We start from the raw sequence: 18,362 nt of genomic DNA on the forward strand, positions 1-18,362 counted from the left end.
AAGTTGGCAACATATCTTAAGCATGCCAGAGGTCCTGGGGTTTCTAGGATGAAACTGCTCTGCTTAGAAATAAACCAGGGCTTTCTGCAACACGCACAGCCCTCTATGTAGTAATATAGGGATTATTATCTCCCCCTTCTAGACTGTGAGCCTGTTGTTGGGTAGAGACCATCTCTACATGTTGCCAACTTGCACTTCCCAAGCGCTTAGTACAGTGCTCTGCACACAGTAAGTGCTCAATAAATTGAGCACTGATTGAATGAATGAATGAATGAATACGATTGAATGAATGAATAGGGATGGATAAGTCTTAATTCTTATGGTGGGGAGCAGAGGAGGTGTGAGGTGGGCTATATATCACACACCGAATACAATCATACCAAGTAAATCAGGTCAAAGGGAGCCTAATCTGATCTTGTAACTCCAGGTCCCTGGAGAGTTATGTTGATTGCCCACCTTTAAGGTGTTAACTGGAGGGACAAAACACACCCAAATAGATTATCCATTCTCATTCTGGTATTCCCACATGATTAAATATCATAGGACTGAAAAGAGACCTCAGGAGATCAAATTGTCCCACTGCTTGCCTCCAAGCTGGTTATTTCACACGTTAAAATATTGGCAGCAGTTTTGAAAAGTTATACTTAAGTTGTTTAATTTGTGTTGGGGTGGTGGTGGTGGGGTGGGGGATGTTGTGGAGAGAAGAGATAATGAGATCCAGTGATCCAGTGAAATGTGTTATACATTTGTTACCTGTTCTGTAGTAGTGTGGATTGGAAGATGCAGCTTTGGAATGGGGTACAGAGAATCATCTTAAGTGGACGAGAATATGATTCCTTTAAAACGAAATTATCATTTCTCCTGAATGTAATTTTCCCAAAGATCCCTGTAAGAGTGGGGATGGAGTTGAGATGGGAGGAGTTGGGGGGTGGGGGGAGGAGAAATTAAAGAAAGAAAGGATTACTGTGACTAATGTCTGATAGTCATGGTGGTGCAGGAGGGCTTTTAACATTTTAGAGGCCTCCTTTAAAGTACCATTTTCCCGAAGAGCCAGAGATAAACGTTCCAGGGGTGCTTGCAGCTGGAGAGGGGGACAGAAAAGAAGCCAGATTTACCCTGAATTAAGTTCATCCATTATTGACAATATCCCTCTCTAGCTGTTTTTATGGACCTTTAAAAAGGCCTCTTGTGTCTGTGGCTGGTAAATAAGAGAAGCAGCTGATGTAAGCATTATACAGGAGAAGGGAGGGAAAAAAACCTGCCTTCTATCTCTGTGAGTGAACAAGGAGGGACGAAAAAAAGTTCCCTAGACATGCCTCTAGCTTGGACTGCAACATCCGCTGAACGGAAAATTGTTAAGATCAAAGTACAAAGAGTCTTTCAAAGTTTTGAGAGCTGTTTTTGTTGGGATGATAAAAGCTGCCATTAGAAAGTCACTGGAGCTAACTTTTATTTTGTTAAGAGATTGTCCTTATCATTTCCTGTCAGGATTCATAAGAAGCAGAAAAGCAAGAATATAGTTTATAAAAACCCTGATCGCATGGATGGGGTAGGAGTGGGGGAGAAGGGCACTCAGGCTCCCCCCCCCACCAAAAATAATATGCTTTCTTTGATGAGGAGAGTAGAAAACTGAAGAACTGCTGTTTTGCTGTAATTTCTGATTTTCGGTTTTACTACAAGCTCTGACAAGGAGGGCATTATTGCGTTTGTGTGACACACTGCAGTTAGCTTACACTAATAGGACAGTTTTCTCTAGTAGCCATTCTGTGCTCAGGAACTGTGCTCTTGACTGAGGGGAGTTAAAAATCGGGGAAGAAGCGGAACAGCAGGTCCTCTGACTAGTGATGTTACAGGAGTAGGAGGGGTTTGAGTGGGAGGCAGAGGTGTGTAAAATTAACCTGACATTTTGTAAATACCCTGACGACACCTCTGGCATGTTGCCAATGCCCACTCATGGTATTTAATGGGGCTGTCCCAGGGGGGAGTGTATGATGTGTGAGGCAAGGAAGAACCACATCAAAGCCTGTTTGGTGACATACTGAATTATCCAGCCAAGAGCCACCACAGAAAATCCCTTTCATTCCCCAGCTGAATATGTTGACCACCCTGGGTTGTTTGGGGGGAACCTAGCTGGTGGGAGAATTGCTTGATTCCCCCCACCGCCCCCCTCCAGCCCAACAAAGAGAAAAAAAATACTGTAAACTAAACTGTCAGGCACGGGCTAAGTAGCATAGCTGCTTTTCACATTAGCGGCACAGATGCCCAATGCAACTGTGTTTTGTTCTTAATACCAATTACTGTGGGACGGACATTCAATACCCTACAGTCTGTTGATGTTGAGCTTTGCTTCACCTGAGGGAGAGTGGGGTTGGTCTGGAAACCACTATTATTCTGAAAATAAACTAAAAGCAGAATACATGTTCTTTTTCACCCCAAAGAAGATACCTGGGGAAGAACTTGTCAACCTTATTCTCAGGCTAAATTTAAAGGGTGTGTATTGCCTAAAGCAGATTTTTCTCTCATTCGTCTTTTATCTCTTTAGTACTTACCTCTCTGCCATAGCTTCTCGGACACTCTAATTGGTCACTTTCAATTTTTTCCACTTGCCAGAATTTCTCCAGGGAGGGTTGCAGATCACTAACGGCTCTGAGGTAATAATAATAATAATAATAACAATGACATTTATTAAGCACTTACTATGTGCAAAGCACTGTTCTAAGCACTGGGGAGGTTAAAAGATGATCAGGTTGTCCTGTGGGGGAGATCACAGTCTTCATCCCCATTTTACAGATGAGGTAACTGAGGCCCAGAGAAGTGAAGTGACTTGCCCAAAGTCACACAGCAGATGTATGGTGGAGCCAGGATTTGAACCCATGACCTCTGAGTCCAAAGCCCATGCTCTTTCTACTGAGCCGCGCTGCTTCTTGATCTCAGTAGATCTCAGTCCCTCTCATATCTGAGAAGCAGCGTGGCTCAGTGGAAAGAGCACTGGCTTTGGAGTCAGAGGTCAGGGGTTCAAATCCCGGCTCTGCCAATTGTCAGCTGTGTGACTTTGGGCAAGTCACTTAACTTCTCTGTGCCTCAGTTCCCTCATCTGTAAAATGGGGATTAGGACTGTGAGCCCCACATGGGACAAACCTGATGACCTGATCACTCCAGGACTTAGAACAGTGCTTTGCACATAGTAAGTGCTTAACAAATACCATTATTATTATTATCACTATTATTAAATCTGTATGGAACCCTAATCGAGGAGCCATGTCACCTTGGGATTCTCAGCCCCTGCACTGGCTATGCCTGAATAGAGATGATGGAGATATTAATGTACCTCTCTCTGGGAGAAAGGCAGGTCATGGAAGTGAGGGGGCAGAGGCTAATCCCCAATCCATTAGGACAGAAAAGTTCAGGGTGAAAGAACAGTTCCTTAAATCCCAGAGGCTTGGGAGCTCCCTTAAAAGCTACATATTTAAAATGATTATTTTTGAAATAAACATCACCACTACTCCATTCACACTCATCCTTCTCCTACACCATTCAGACCCCAAACTCTCCCCGAGAGTGGGTTTAAAAAAATAATCATCACCATCAAGTCAAGAATCTTTCCAGATGGGTGAGTTGGGCAGACCCCATTAGCTAAAATTCACTGCACATCTAGCTAATAAAGCCATTTCTCTAAAGGAAGGCTAAGCTGGGGGAAGAACTTTTTTTTTACAGAAGAGGTCTCTTCTATGGTGGGGCTCTTTGATTCATTCATTCAATCGGATTTATTGAGTGCTTACTGTCTGCAGAGCACTGTATTAAGTGCTTAGGAGAGTACAATAGACACAGTCCCTGCCCACAACAAGTTTACAATCTAGAGGGGGAAAGACAGATAATATAAAAATAAATTATAGATATATACCTTTCACTTTATATCTCTAATTTTTTTTCAGAATACTCCACATATTCCCTGTAGGTATTTGTGGGGGGTGGACTATTAAAAATTTAATATCCTTATTTCCGTGGGTGGGTGACCTTTGACTTTTCTGAACATTTATTTTTAATCCTGCTGTTACCTACACTTCCCTGGATTAAAGCTTCTATAAGTTTGTTTGGGAACTAACTGTCTGTAGTCACATCATGACAGCATACTTCTTTTTTGCTTCCCCTAGGCTTAGTGGACCTTTCCATATTTAAGGTTATGGTGTTAGCCAACAGCCTAGTCTGGCCCTCCTGGCCTCTGAAGAGGCTCTTGTGTTCAGCATTTAAGTTTCAAAGAAATCTCTTAAAAAGGCTTTTACTCTCTGCCTAACAGATGGGACCCCTAAGGTGCAAAGATATTCAGTGGTTTGCCTGAGGTCCTGTAGCAGATTGGGTTAGAAAAAGAAAAAAAAGCTCTAGTTTTCTTCCCTTTCCACAGAAGAGGAGGAACCGATTTTTGTCAATACAATTCCACAGTGCCAGTTGATTTCATCCTCTTCCAGACGCATGATCTCAATTCCCTTTAAAGGCCTTTTTTTTAAGGGACTGCAATGTCGTGAGTAAAAGAAAAAAAATAAGCTCTTGATTTCATGGAGACACTTGGGCTTACCAGGCAGAGGATGCTAAAGGGTTAGAATTATTCATCCCTAGTTAGGTACAAATTTAAAAGCGGGGATCTTGTTTCCCTAGGAACCCACTTACTTGGTGTGTCCCCTTAAAGCTTTTGGTGACTGAACCCATTGCAAAACCAATATTCCTTTTCTGAGAATCCCAGTTTTTGCCAAAGTGAAGCATTCCCCCATCGAACCCTTTTCCCAGTGATGGACTGGGTCATTCATTTGAAATAAGGCTTTAAACCAAACATACTTCTCCTGAATCACATTTTCAATTATCCCCCTTTTTTTTTCATCAGGAGGATTTTCACAAATTGCTTTGGAAATGTAAATGGTACAGCAAAGCTGTCTTTGCTTTCCTATTAATCCCATAATTACATGGCCACTGAGTTTTTCTCCTTCCTCTGAAAAGAAAGCTAAGTCTCCTTTCCCTTTTTCTTTCCCTTTCACAACCCAGTGGCCTCAGGGTCCGGCTTCCAAAACCTCCCTTTAAATCCCCTGATCCTCACATGCACATCTCTCTGTACTTTCTCTTAAGCGACAACTACCAATTGTCTCATTCCTTAATTTTTCAAAGACTTCCCCAGGATAGCCTAAACCAGGCAACAGGTCCAAATGGAATTAAAGTACAAGTACAGCTCAAATTATTGGTAGTTCATCACTTCCCTGTCTCTTGACCTTCCAGCCTTGCCGTGATGGGCTTTGATGCCAGCCCCAGAATACCTCTTGAAACAGAAGTGACACCGAGTCTCTGTCTGCTGAATCAGGTTACCTGATTAATTTCTCTACAGCACAGTTCCACATAGATCCAGGGAGGATAAGGCCCATGTGGCTTAAGAATGACAACATCCACTTTCCATCTGTCTCTGTTTTTGTAGGGCCAAAGTACACTTCTGTTGGAGGGTCTCTGACACACATTTTGTTTTTCTGAGATTTTTTTTTTTCCCAAAGTATGATTCTGGTGCCAGAGTGGTAAAAACTGAATGCTGTCCATGTTTTCTAGCACTCAGATGGAATAATCCAGAATGCTGTCACTCTTTCCCCATAGGACTCTTTACTGATGATCTTTGTAACTCATCTCACATCAGGTGCAGATTCGTGCTAACCAGCTTATTTTGGAATCAAGATACAATGAGCCAGGTCTGTTCTTCCAAACAGTGGCAGCAAATGAAATCTTTTCCAAGCCCTTGCTAGGAACTGGACAGTTGCCAAGTCCCCGAATCATGGATAGTAGATCCACCACATGAACCCAAACCACTTGCCTAGAACACTCCAAAGCTAGACTTTCCCTCAGACCTAGCATTTGCCGTCCAATCTTCTGAACACCATCCTGGCTGAAGGTCTCATTTGACAAGTGATACCTTACACAAACCTCTGTGAGAAGATGTATTTTATATCCTGACACCGATTATTACCAAACTGTCCTTTTCAGGTGCTTAGTACAGTGCTCTGCACACAGTAAGCGCTCAATAAATCTGATTGAATGAAGACCGCTTTCTTGTTCCCGTGGGGTTCTAATTTCTCCTGAGGGAAATCACAAAAGGGGTGACACTTACCTGGCTCTCAAAGATCATTGCTTGTTTCTTAGGCTCTAGGGAAGTCCAAGGAGCGCTCTGTCCGCTCCACCCTTTCCCCCGACTCTCTCTTTACACAGTCTCTCCTTGGAAGGAGTTGCTTCTCAGGGTAAGCTGTAAAACCTGCCTCCCTTCAGAAGGTAGGCGGACTATGAACTGGCTCCTCTCAGCTGCCCTGTAATTATACTCCAGGAAAATGGAGAGTACCACACTGGTAATGCATGGGAGGAAACCATCACGCCCACAGACTTCCACTACGCAGGGATCATGTGTTGCAGCTGTCTGCAGGAAGGGGGAACTCCACTGTCTGTTTTCGCTTTCCCCTCTGAGGTGATGGTAAACCGCTGGCTTACCTAGGGGGCTTGCCTGTTTCCTCACTGGTGCTTTCCTACGTTTGTTTCTCTTCCTTCCTTCCAAAAGGAACCAAGTCTGATGACCATATCAAGTCGTTGGATTTCTAGGACCGAGGGCGGCTGGTTAGCTCTGACCTCTTCATATGTCCCCTACTCTCCTGCCCGTGTTTAAAATTGGCTCCGGGTGTTTTACTCAGCTCAACAGTGAATTCATATTGAGCTTCTTTGAATCATCTGGGCTCTCCTCTGGCACGTTCCTTTCCCCTCTAATTCCACCTACATGCTTCAGTCCTTCTAAATCGATAAATCCCAAATGGCTCCCTCAGCATCATCCCCAGGCACTTCTCCATAGTGGCTCGACACACACAAATTCACTTTTTGCCATGTGCAAGCTGAGTCACTGTAGTTCCTTCCATGCTGTAGTTGCAGCTCTGTTTCACCAGAGCCTGGGCCAATTATTTCCACTGAAGAGAAGCCCTTCTCCTGACAGCATCATAATGTCAAATAATGTGGACTTGTTTTTTTTTTCTTTTCTTTTTTTCAACATCCTTTGTAGAACAGCAGCTTTGTGCATGGAGGCTGTCTGTCACCTATTTGCCTCCCGGGCGGAATTGCCCACAGTTACATCTTTATCCTGAGTTCTCTTGCTGTCTTCTCTCCCCTGGCTCCCTCTGACCCTACTAGTTAAGGGGTTGTGTGGGTGCAGGGTTACAGTTCCAGAGATGAATTCTCTCTCTAACCTTTGGTCTCTCACCCCCAGTAAATTGTGAGCACCATGAGGACAGAGAATGTGTCCTGCTGTTGCACTCTCCCAAATGCTTAGTATTAACTCAGTAGGTACTCAGTAAATACCACTGATGCATTTTGTGGTTTTGACCAAAACCGTTCCTCCCAGGTCCCTAAAAAGATAGCCACTGGACCCTACAGAGATGGTCACTGGATAATACAGCTAGGCTCTCTCGCTGGGTAAATAATAATAATGATGGTGTTTGTTAAGCACTTACTATGTGCAAAGCACTGTTCTAAGCACTGGGGGGATATAAGGTGATCAGGTTGTTCCACGTGGGGCTCACAGTCTTAATCCCCATTTTACAGATGAGGGAACTGAGGCACAGAGAAGCTAAATGACTTGCCCAAAGTCACACAGCTGACAATTGGCGGAGCTGGGATTTGAGCCCAAGACCTCTGACTCCAAACCCCAGGCTCTTTCCACTGAGCCACGCTGCTTCTCAAGGGTAAATGCCTTCCAGCCCAGTCCAGCCTGGGTTACAGGAACAAGTCAGAAAAGTTAGAAAAGCAGCATGGGCCTTCTTGGTTTTGCTGTGTGACCTTGGGCAAGTTACTGAATTTCTCTGTGCCTCAGTTCTCCCATTCTCCCTCCTACTTAGATTGTGAGCCCCATGCAGGACAGACTGTATCCAACTTAATTAACCTTTGTCTACCCCACCACTTGAAACAGTGTTTGACACATTGTAAGTGCTTAACAACAACCATTAAAAAAAAAACCGTATAAGAAGTCAGGAGAGTGGGAAGGAGAGGGAGCGACCAAGACAAACCCTGTCTAGATAGAAGTCAGACCGAACAACAGGGGAAGTCTTTGCATAACACGCAACAGATTTCTCCTTTTTGGTCCAGTAGCTTCCTGTGATGTCACAGACCAAATTTTTAAAAAACAACAACAGGGGGGAAAAGAAACACTAAACGAAAGAGCTCGAGCAGAACTAATGTAAAGTGAAACTCAACTTTTATTTTTAGCACAAGTGGGAAATTACAGGGCAAGTCTAACTGCAGGTGGTTTTTTCGTGGTTTGTTCAGTTCTTTTTCTTTGAAAGATGAATGGCACTCAGACTCCAAGAGGATTCCCTTAAGCCACCACTTTTATTGGCTTCCTTTTTTGGTTCCGTGGATCAAAATAAACAAGAGCATCTCCCTAGCTGGTCTTCAGAAACAACCCTTGGCTCTCAAACACAGAATGCTGATGTAGAATTGATTATGTAAGCTCGCTGTGAGCGGGGACTGTATCTGTTACATTGTTGTGCAGTAATCTCCCAAGCGCATTAGCATGGTGCTCTGCACACGGTAAGTGCTTAATAAATATGATTAACCAAAACCGTGTAGATGGGATTTAGAGAGGGGTGTAGCTCATCAAGAAGGCTTTTGCAAATGTTTGCTGAGATGAGTCCTGCCACTCAGACTCAGAGTTCCATGGAGGACAGGAACTGTACCTGATCTGATTTTCTCTATCCTGGTACTTACCACAGTGCCTGACACATAGTTTTATTAATAATAATAATTGTGTTATTTAAATAATAATAATAACAATGATGGCATTTATTAAGCACTTACTATGTGCAAAGTACAGTTCAAAGCACTGGGGAGGTTACAAGGTGATCAGGTTGCCCCACGGGGGGCTCACACTCTTAATCCCCATTTTACAGATGAGGTAACTGAGGCACAGAGAATTTAAGTGACTTGCCCAAAGTCACACAGCTGACAATTGGCAGAGCTGGGGTTTGAACCAGTGACCTCTGACTCCAAAGCCCGGGCTCTTCCACTGAGCCACACTGCTTCTCAGCATGGTAAGTTAGCATAATAAGCATAGTAAATGCTTACTATGCACCGTGTTATACTAAACACTGGGATAGATGCAAGACAATCAAGCCTAATCAGGCTCCACATGGGACTCACAGTCTGAGGAGGGAGAACAGGTAGCAAATCTCCATTTTGCAGATGAGGGAACTGAGGCACAGAGAAGTTAAGTGATGCCCAAGGTTGTGCAGCAGGCAAGTGGCAGAGCTGGAATCAGAACCAAGTTTCATTGATTCCTCTACCTGTGCTGTCCTCTAGAGCACACTGATTCTTTCTAGTAAGTGCTTAGTAATAAATAGCATGATTATAATTGATATTATTTAGCCACGTATCCCTGAGGAAGCTCTGCAGAGGAGCCAAGAAACACAACTGAAGCCTTCTCAGGCTTTCACTGGGAGAATACAGCAAAAGCAAGACACCCATTCCCTGCCCTCAATGAGCTTAGCATGGAATGGGTGATATCGAGTTTCTGACAATGGGGGTTTGCCTTAGTGACCAGCCTCCCCGCCCCCAGAAGTTGACTTTTTTGCTGGTTGAAGACAAAAAGGGAATAATAATAATAATAATGGCATTTGTTTTGTGCTTACTATGTGCAAAGCACTGTTCTAAGTGCTGGGGAGGATACCAGGTGATCAGATTGTCCCATGTGGGGCTCACAGTCTTTGTCCCCATTTTGCAAATGAGGTAACTGAGACAGAGAAGTTAAGTGACTTGCCCAAAGTCACACAGCTGATAATTGGCAGAGCTGGGATTTGAACCCATGACCTCTGATTCCCAAGCCCGTGCTCTTTTCCACTGAGCCAAATTTCCACAACCCCCAACATCGGAGGGCTCAGCTTGGGCACAAATAATAATAGTAATAATAATAACAATTATGACATTTGTTAAGTGTTTATTATGTGCCAAGCACTTTTCTAAGCGCTGGGGTAGATCCAAGATAATCAGGTTGTCCCACGTGGAGCTCCCAGTCTTAATCCCCATTTTACAGATGAAGTAGCTGAGGCATGGAGAAGTTAAGTGGCTTGCCCAAGGTCACACAGTAGACAAGTGGCAGAGCTGGGATTAGAACCCACATCCTCTGATTCCCAAACTCATGGTCTTTCCACTAAGTCAAGCCCAGCACCTTCTCTGGTTGCAGTAAGCCCATCTACCACCCTTAGACATGCATACTGTTTCTCACTTTCTTCCGTTTATTCATTTCTTAAAGTCAGATTTTGCAGTTCCCAGTTGTTTCTATTTGTCCTCCAGGTTCCACCATAGATAGTAAGCCACACAATTCACTTAACCTCTCTGTGCCTTAGTTACCTCATCTGTAAAATGGGGATTAGGACTGTGAGCCCCACGTGGGACAACCTGATTACCTTGTATCTACCACAGCGCTTAGAACAGTGCTTAATCATAATGATGGCATTTATTAAGCACTTACTATGTGCAAAGCACTGTTCTAAGCGCCGGGGAGGTTACAAGGTGATCAGGTTGTCCCACGGGGGGCTCACAGTCTTCATCCCCATTTTACAGACGAGGTAACTGAGGCACAGAGAAGTGAAGTGACTTGCCCAAAGTCACACAGCTGGCAAGTGGCGGAGCCAGGATTTGAACCCATGACCTCTGACTCCAAAGCCCGGGCTTTTTCCACTGAGCCACGCTGCTTCTCTAAGTAAGCTTAGTAAGCTTACTAAGTAAGCTTAATTTACTAAGTTAAGCTTACTAAGTAAGCTTACTAAGCTTACTGCTTAGTAAGCGCTTAACAAATACTGTAATTGTTATTAATATTATTAACGTGTTGAGTGGGTAGACTGAAGCAGTATCTCATATTTTTCTAGAAGGTCCCAGTCTCTGGGGGCACCTAGCCCCATGAGGTCTTCTTGAGAAGGATCCAGGCTGACCTATCCACCAGGAAGGAAGGAAGAGTGAGAATCCACTTCAGTTGCGAACAAAAGCCAGCTTTTCCTTCTGAGAGGCAGAAGGGGAGGGGTGGTTTGCACAAAGGCTTTGTGCCCATCCCCTCCCCCTCTGCCTCTCTCCCTTCAAGCCCACCTGCTTGCCCATCTGGAACAAGTTAAAGCTGGGATGTTGGCTGAGAGGGGGAGTTTACAATTGGCAACAGCAAGAATGGTCCATTTTTGGGGGTGCAAGGGGTTTGTGCAACTTCCCCGGGCCCGTAGTCATCATTGCGATTTGGGGGTCGACGTGATGAAATAAGAGCAACACGAGAGATCCCTTACCGGCCCATCAGCCTTGAAATAATTGCTGTAGTCTTAGTGCAGCCACACTCCCTCTTTGTCTCCTTTGGCAGCCAGCTATGGAGTAAGGCGAACACCACTTGTGCCCCAGGAGTCACCAGAGGGATTCGTTACTCTGGAGGAGGAATGGAGAGTGTAGCAGCAGTGATAATTGTGGGTTTTTTCATTTTTTAAAAATAGTATTTGTTAAGCACGTACTATGTGCCACTCACTGTACTAAGCGAGGGGATAGATACGAGCTAATCAGGTTGGACGCGGCCCCTGTCCTACGTGGGGTTCACAGTCTTAATCCCCATTTTACAGAGGAGGAAACTGAGGTGTAGAGAAGTGAAGCGACTTGCCCAAGGTCACAAGGCGGACAAGTGGAAGAGCCAGGATTAGAACCTAGGTCCTTCTGACTCCCAGCCCATGCTGTTTTAGCAGTCAGTCAATCAAACTTATTTATTGAGCGCTTACCGAATGCAGAGCAGTGTACTAACAGCTTGGGAGAGTACAACACAGTAATATGGGAGACACATTCCCCGCCAACACACAGCATACAATCTAGAGGACTGTTATATATTAAAGCGCTTTCTGTGTGTCGGTCACTGCGCTGAGTGCTAGGGTAAACAGAAAATCCAATCAGATGCAATGAGAACCTTTATGTGAGTCCTGTTAAACCCCATCATGTTTGAGTCAGTAAGCGCTCAATAAATACGATTGAATGATTGAATGAATGTTTGAGCATGTCACAGTGAGGGAATGCATCTGTTATATCGCTTTGTTGTACTCTTCCAAGTGCTTAATACAGTTCTCTGCATACAGTAAGAGCTCACTAAATACTATCGATTGATTGGAATGTCCTCCCTATGTGGTTGAATGGCGATGATATTGAAGGGGAAAGGTTAAATCCCCTTGATACCTGCACTACTGCTGCTGTTGAACCCACAAGAATCCCAGAATTGGGAACGTTTCCTGCTCAGAGAAGGAGGTTAAGACCGGTGGCTTCAGTTGTCTGCCCCAAAATAAAGTTTGTCCATTCCCTTCCTGACCCCTCCAGCTTCAAATCACACCCTCTCTGTAGACCACAAGCTTGTGGGCAGGGAATGTGTCTGTTTTTTGTTGAATCATACTCTCCCAAGTGCTTAGTACAGTGCTCAGACGGCCAACGGCAGCCGGGGACAGTGGGTGGAGGAATGTTTTGTGAGGTTTTAATATTAGATTTGATTTCCCATGATAACCTGCAAGATCCACCCAGCCTTGACCTCGGTATTTGTCCCGGAAACAAACCAGCACCAGCGATGGTTTCTAACACCTGCTGGGGAGGGCTGATTTGCCTCTTTCGCTCTCACATTTTCAAAATATTTTGTGGCATGTTTCTCTTGCTGCCGCTTCCATTCTTGACATCAATATGCCAAACGCCTTAGACAAAGCAAGGCGGGCAGAGGGAATGCTTCGATACCGAGGGAAGTGGTTTCCCTAGCAACAGCAACAATGTGAGATGCTTTCTGGTGGGCCTTCCTTCCTGACCCTTCCTCAAGATCTGTTTTTTGTGACTTGTTGCAGTGCTACAGCTAGCTTGTTTGGGCAGGAGAACATGTCTCGACCGAGACGGTCGGAGGTTCGTAGCTGGGACATCCAGGAGGTTATTCTCCCTCTCTAAGTTGCTGAGGGGGCCAACTCCGCATTTTTTGGGAACAGATATTTAACTCTTTGCCAGCAAGAGGAATGTGTTTAGCCCAGGAAAAAAGAAATGTTTATTTGATGGTCTGAGGCTCCTTCCAAAAGCGTGTGTGAGGAGCACCTGGAGTCAGAAGGACCTGGGTTCTAATCTTGGCTCTGCCATTTGTTTGCTGTGTGACCTTGGGCAAGTCACTTTACCTCTGTGTCTCAGTTACCTCATCTATAAAATGGGAATTGAGACTGTGAGCCCCCTGGGGGACAGGGACTATGTCCAACCCAATTTGTTTCCAGCTCTTGAGCCTGTGCGCTTTCCACTAAGCCATGCTGCTCCCACGATGATAGGTGAACCCAGAGAACCCAATCATGGGGAAATTTCTTAATTGTTAAAGAGAATGGGGTTACTGAGCACACTAGTGAAAGAAAGGGAATTTGTCATTAATAACACTTCCTGGAAGAGGTGAGACAGTTTCACAGGCTGTGCTTCACCTGACCTAATGACCCCTGGAGACAAGAAACAGGGATATCGTTATTCTGTTTAATATGCAGAGAAACTGAGGCTCTGCAAAATGCCATGTCTCCGTTATCCCAACCAGGGGACTGCTGGTAGGTGTTCCTTTTACTTCATTGGGCTGATAGGAATCACTTCGCGTTAGCCGGAACTTAACTTAAATTCATTTAATAGTCTCACGTTAGGATAAACAGTGTCGGACTGGATCCTGAATTACACATAAGATCCAACACCTCTTTGGCCTGAACAGTGTTTAGTACAGTGCCTGGCACATAGTAAACACTTAACAAATACCACAATTATTATTATTATTGAGAGTCCGATCATGCCGTGGCCCTTCCCTGTCCCACCCAACCTTCTCATTGCACCCGAGGCAGCCGTTCCACTCTGGCTCCCAGTGTCTCTGGCTGTTCTTCAGGGATTCTTGCCAAAGCCATCTCTCTTTCCAACTCTCCCTTTATTCACTGTGCCCCTTAAAGCCCTTCCCCGCTCCCACCCATGCTCAAACTAAAGAGTTGTCGTCGTAATTTGATTGAGGGTGTTTTGGGAGCAAGAAAGTTTTGGTGGGGGAGAGAGGAAGTTGAACTGTCTGGGTTCTGGGTGAGCGAGTGACAGGAGAAAGAGATGGATTAAAGACAGAAGTGTTTGAAAGAGCCTATGAGCAAAATCTGAGAAGCAGTGTGGACTAGTGGAAAGCGTATGGGCCTGGGACCCAGAAGACCTGCGTTCTAAACCGCTGCCTCTGGGGTCTACATCCGGTCCCACCACTCGTCTGCTGTGTGACCTTGGGCAAGTCGTTTCACTTTTCTGGGCCTCAGTTACCTCATCTGTAAAATGGGGTTTAAGACTGTGAGCCCTATGTGGGACGGGGCGGTGTCCAACCTGATTACCTTGTATCTACCCCAGCACTTAATAGAGTGCCTGGCACATAATAAGTGCTTAACAAATACCACCAAAAGAAAAATTTCTCAAACCACATAGTCTAGCTGAGGACATGTGGGAGGGAGCAGCAGAAATAAATTAGTCTGTAACACAGAAATCAGATAATAATAATAATAATAATAGTAATAATAATAATACTATTTGTTAAGCACAGCATGGCTCAGTGGAAAAAGTCTGGGTTTGGGAGTCAAAGGTCATGGGTTCTAATCCTGGATTGGCAACTTGTCTGCTGTGTGACCTTGGGCAAGTCACTGCACTTCTTTGGGCCTCAGTTATCTCATCTGTAAAATGAGGATTGAGACTGTGAGCCCCACATGGGACATGGACTGTGTCCAACCCGATTTGCTTGTATCAATCCCAGCACTTAGTATAGTGCCTGGCACATAGTTAAGCACTTAACAAATACCATCATTAATATTATTATCGTTATGTGCCAAGCACTGATCTAAGCGCTGGGGTAGATACAAGGTAATCAGGTTGTCCCACGTGGGGCTCACAGTCTTAATCCCCATTTTACAGATGAGGTAACTGAGGTACAGAGAAGTTAAGTGGCTTGACCAAACTCTCCAGACAATCATGGAATAGAGGCTTCAGGGGTATGGTGACACCAAGAGGGAGAGGCAAATAGCATTAGTCAATCAATCGATCGACAAATCAGTGGTACTTATTGAGCTTTTACTGAGCTCAGAGCAATGTACTAAGTGTTTGGGTGAATAATAATAATAATGATAATTACGGTATTTGTTAAGCACATACTATACACCATACATTGGGGAAGATGCAAAGATAATCAACTCACAGACAAAGTCCTTTTCCTACCTGGGGTTCATAATCTATGTAGGAGGGAGAATACGAATCGAATCCTCATTTTACGGATGGGGAAATGGAGGCACAGTGAAGTTAAATGACATGCCCAAGGTTACACAGCAGGCCAGTGGCGGTTATTAATCTGAAACTGGATTATCAAGAAACTTTCATTGTAGCAGGAGAGACTGACAGTAAAATAAATTACAGATGGGGAAGCTGCAAAAAATAAGGATTCGTGTATGTGCTGTGGGCTGAGCATCGAAGTAGTTTGGGGATAAGGACATAAGTGCATAGGCAGTGCAGAAAGAAAGGGGAGTAGGGTGAGGAGATATGAGGTTAATTAGGGAATGTTTCCTGGAGCAGAGATGATTTTATTAGGGCTTTGAAAATGGGAAGAGTGGTAGTTTGATATGAAGGGGGAGGGAGTTCCAAGCAGGAGGGATAGTGTGAGTAAAGGGTCAGCATTTAAGAGAGATGGATTAAGGAGCAGTGAATAGGTTTGTGTTGGAGGAGTGGAGTGTGTGGGCTGGGTTGTTGTGGGAGAGAAATGAGATTAAGTAAGAGGGAGCAAATTGACAGGCCTTTAGAATGATGGGGAGGAGTTCCTGTTTGAGTAATCTCTCATTTCCCCAGCTTATTTTTGCTCTGTACTGCATCGCCCATGCAATTGAGTCCATACTCCCTAAGTAGTTAGGTACTCAACCACTCCCGTGCCCGCACCATTTTTTTTTATGGTGCTAAGCACTTACTAGGTGCAAAGCACTGTACTAAGCACTGGAGTACAAGATCATTAGGTTGGACGCAGTCCATGCCCGCCACATGTGGCTCGCTGTCTGAATCCTCATTTTACAATTGAGGTCATTTAGGCACAGAGAAGTTAAATGACTTGCCCAAGGTCACACAGCAGACAAAAAACGGGGCCGGGATTGTGACATATCCCTGTACTAGGTTGATTCCCCTACCTGTAATTTATGACAGAGATCACGTCTACTTTAATGTTCTCTTCCATAGTACTTAATAATAATAATAGTGTTTTTTGTTTAGTGTTCACTATGTGTCAAGCCCTGTACTAAGCATGGGGTAGATACAAGGAAATCAGGTCCCACTTGGGGCTTAAAGTCAAAGTAGGAGGGAGAATTCTGCAGATAAGGAAACTGAGGCATGGAGAAGATAAATGAAGATAAGAGAAGATAAGGTCACACAGGAGATGAATGTCAGTGTGGAATTAGAACCCAGGTCCTCTGTCTCCCCTGCCCATGTTCTTTCTATTAGGCCATGCTGCTTAGATTGTGCTCTGCATACAGCCTTCCATTTTTGAGGAGCTGGGAGACTTGTACAGAAGGACAATTTAGAAAATGATTTGGGCAGCAGAACAAAGTGTGGACTGGAAAGGGAAGAGAATGGAGGCAGGGAGATCAGCAAGGAGCTTTTGCAGTTGACAAGGTCCCGGATGAGAGTGGTTGTTGTTTGGATGAAAAAGAAGGGGAGGATCCTGGAAATGACGCTAAGGAAGAGATGACAACATTTTGGTGATGGACTGAGTGTGAGAGTTGAAAGAGAAGGAGCGTCAAGAATAATGCCAAAGTTAAGGACTCGAGAAACAGGGAGAATGGTGATGCTAGGAAATGTAATGGGAAAGTGAGATGGGGAAGAGGATTTCGAGGGAAGGTGAGGAGTTCCATTTTGGACATGTTGAGCTTAAGGTGCTGGATGTGTTAGTGTTGGGGAGGAGAGAGGAAATGTGAGAGGACAGAGAAGGAGAGAGGCCAGGGTTAGCCTGATGGATTTGAGAGTCATTCTCATGAAGGTGGTAGTTTAAGTTGAAGGAGGAGATGAGGTCACTAAGTGAATGAGTGTAAGTTGACATGAGAAGGAGACTTAGAACAGAGACTTGAGGACTAGCTATAGGTGGAGGATGGGGAGCAGGAGAAGAGCTGGTGTAAGAAACAGAGAATGATCAGCCAAAGTGTCATGAAAAGAAACAGGAGAGGAGTATCTGAAAAAACAAGGCTAGTTAGAGGTTGGTCCACGGTACCAGAGGCAGCTGAGAAGCTGAGGCCATCTCGAGAAGCAGCATGGCATATTAGATAGAGCATGGGCCTGGGAGTTAGAAGGGTATGGGTTCAAATCCTGGTTCCATTTGTCCACCGTGTGACCTTGGGCAAGTCTTCTTTGGACCTCAGTTACCTCATCTGTAAAATGGGGACTGAGACTGTGAGCCCCAAGTGGGGCAGGACTGTGTCCAATCCGATTTGCTTGTATCCACATCAGTGCTTAGTACAGTGCCTGGCACATAGTAAGCACTTAACAAATACCATAAAAATTATTATTATTCTTAGACTGCAAGCTCATAATGGGCAGGGAACGTGTCTACCAATTCGGTTGTAGTGTACTCTTAGTCCATTGCTCTGCACACAGTGAAGTGCTCCATAAATATCATGGATTGGAGTAAAGTCCATTGGATTTGGCAATTGGGTGGTCATTGGTGACCTTTGAGAGAGTGGTGGATAGCTCTGGTGTCCACCAACTCAACTGTATTGTACTTTTTTTAAGCATTTAGTTTAGGGATCTTAGCATGAGTCTGGGAGTCAGAAGGACCTGAGTTCCAATCACAGCTGCACCCCTTGATTCCTCTGTGACCTTGGACAAGTCACTTCACTTCTCTGTGCCTGTTAAGACTGTGAGCCCCATGTTGGGTAGAGACTGGGTCCAACCCAATTTGCTTGTATCCACTCCAATGCTTAGTACAATGCCTGGTACATAGTTAGCACTTAACAAATGCTATTGTTATTATTATTACTATTATTATGTGTTCAGTAAATACCATTTATTGACTAATTGAAGGGGTGAATACCATACAGTAGACGGTTAAGAAAGGAATCTGAGTAGAGGAAGCATAAGCGGTGGAGTTATATAACCTGTCTGAGAAGTTTCAACAAGAATAGGGGGAGGGAGGTAAGGTGATAGCTGGATGGTGCAGTGGTGTCCAAAGAAGGTTTTTTCTATGATAGAGGAGTCATGGGTGTATTTTAAAGGCAATTGGGAAGGAGCCATCAAAGAGCAAGTGGTTGAAGATAGTTGTCAGGAAGGGAAGAAGAGTGGGAGAAGAG

At 44.5% G+C, this 18,362-nt stretch overlaps 1 protein-coding gene across 1 annotated transcript in view; it reads right to left on the bottom strand.

Moving 5' to 3' along the window:
* Positions 1 to 18,362, bottom strand: part of RASGEF1A (RasGEF domain family member 1A) — a 377,771-nt gene that overhangs the window by 70,631 nt on the left and 288,778 nt on the right. The gene's annotated exons all lie outside the window — the stretch shown is intronic.

The sequence above is a fragment of the Tachyglossus aculeatus genome, chromosome 3 (assembly GCF_015852505.1).
Source record: "Tachyglossus aculeatus isolate mTacAcu1 chromosome 3, mTacAcu1.pri, whole genome shotgun sequence".
NCBI lineage: Eukaryota > Metazoa > Chordata > Mammalia > Monotremata > Tachyglossidae > Tachyglossus > Tachyglossus aculeatus.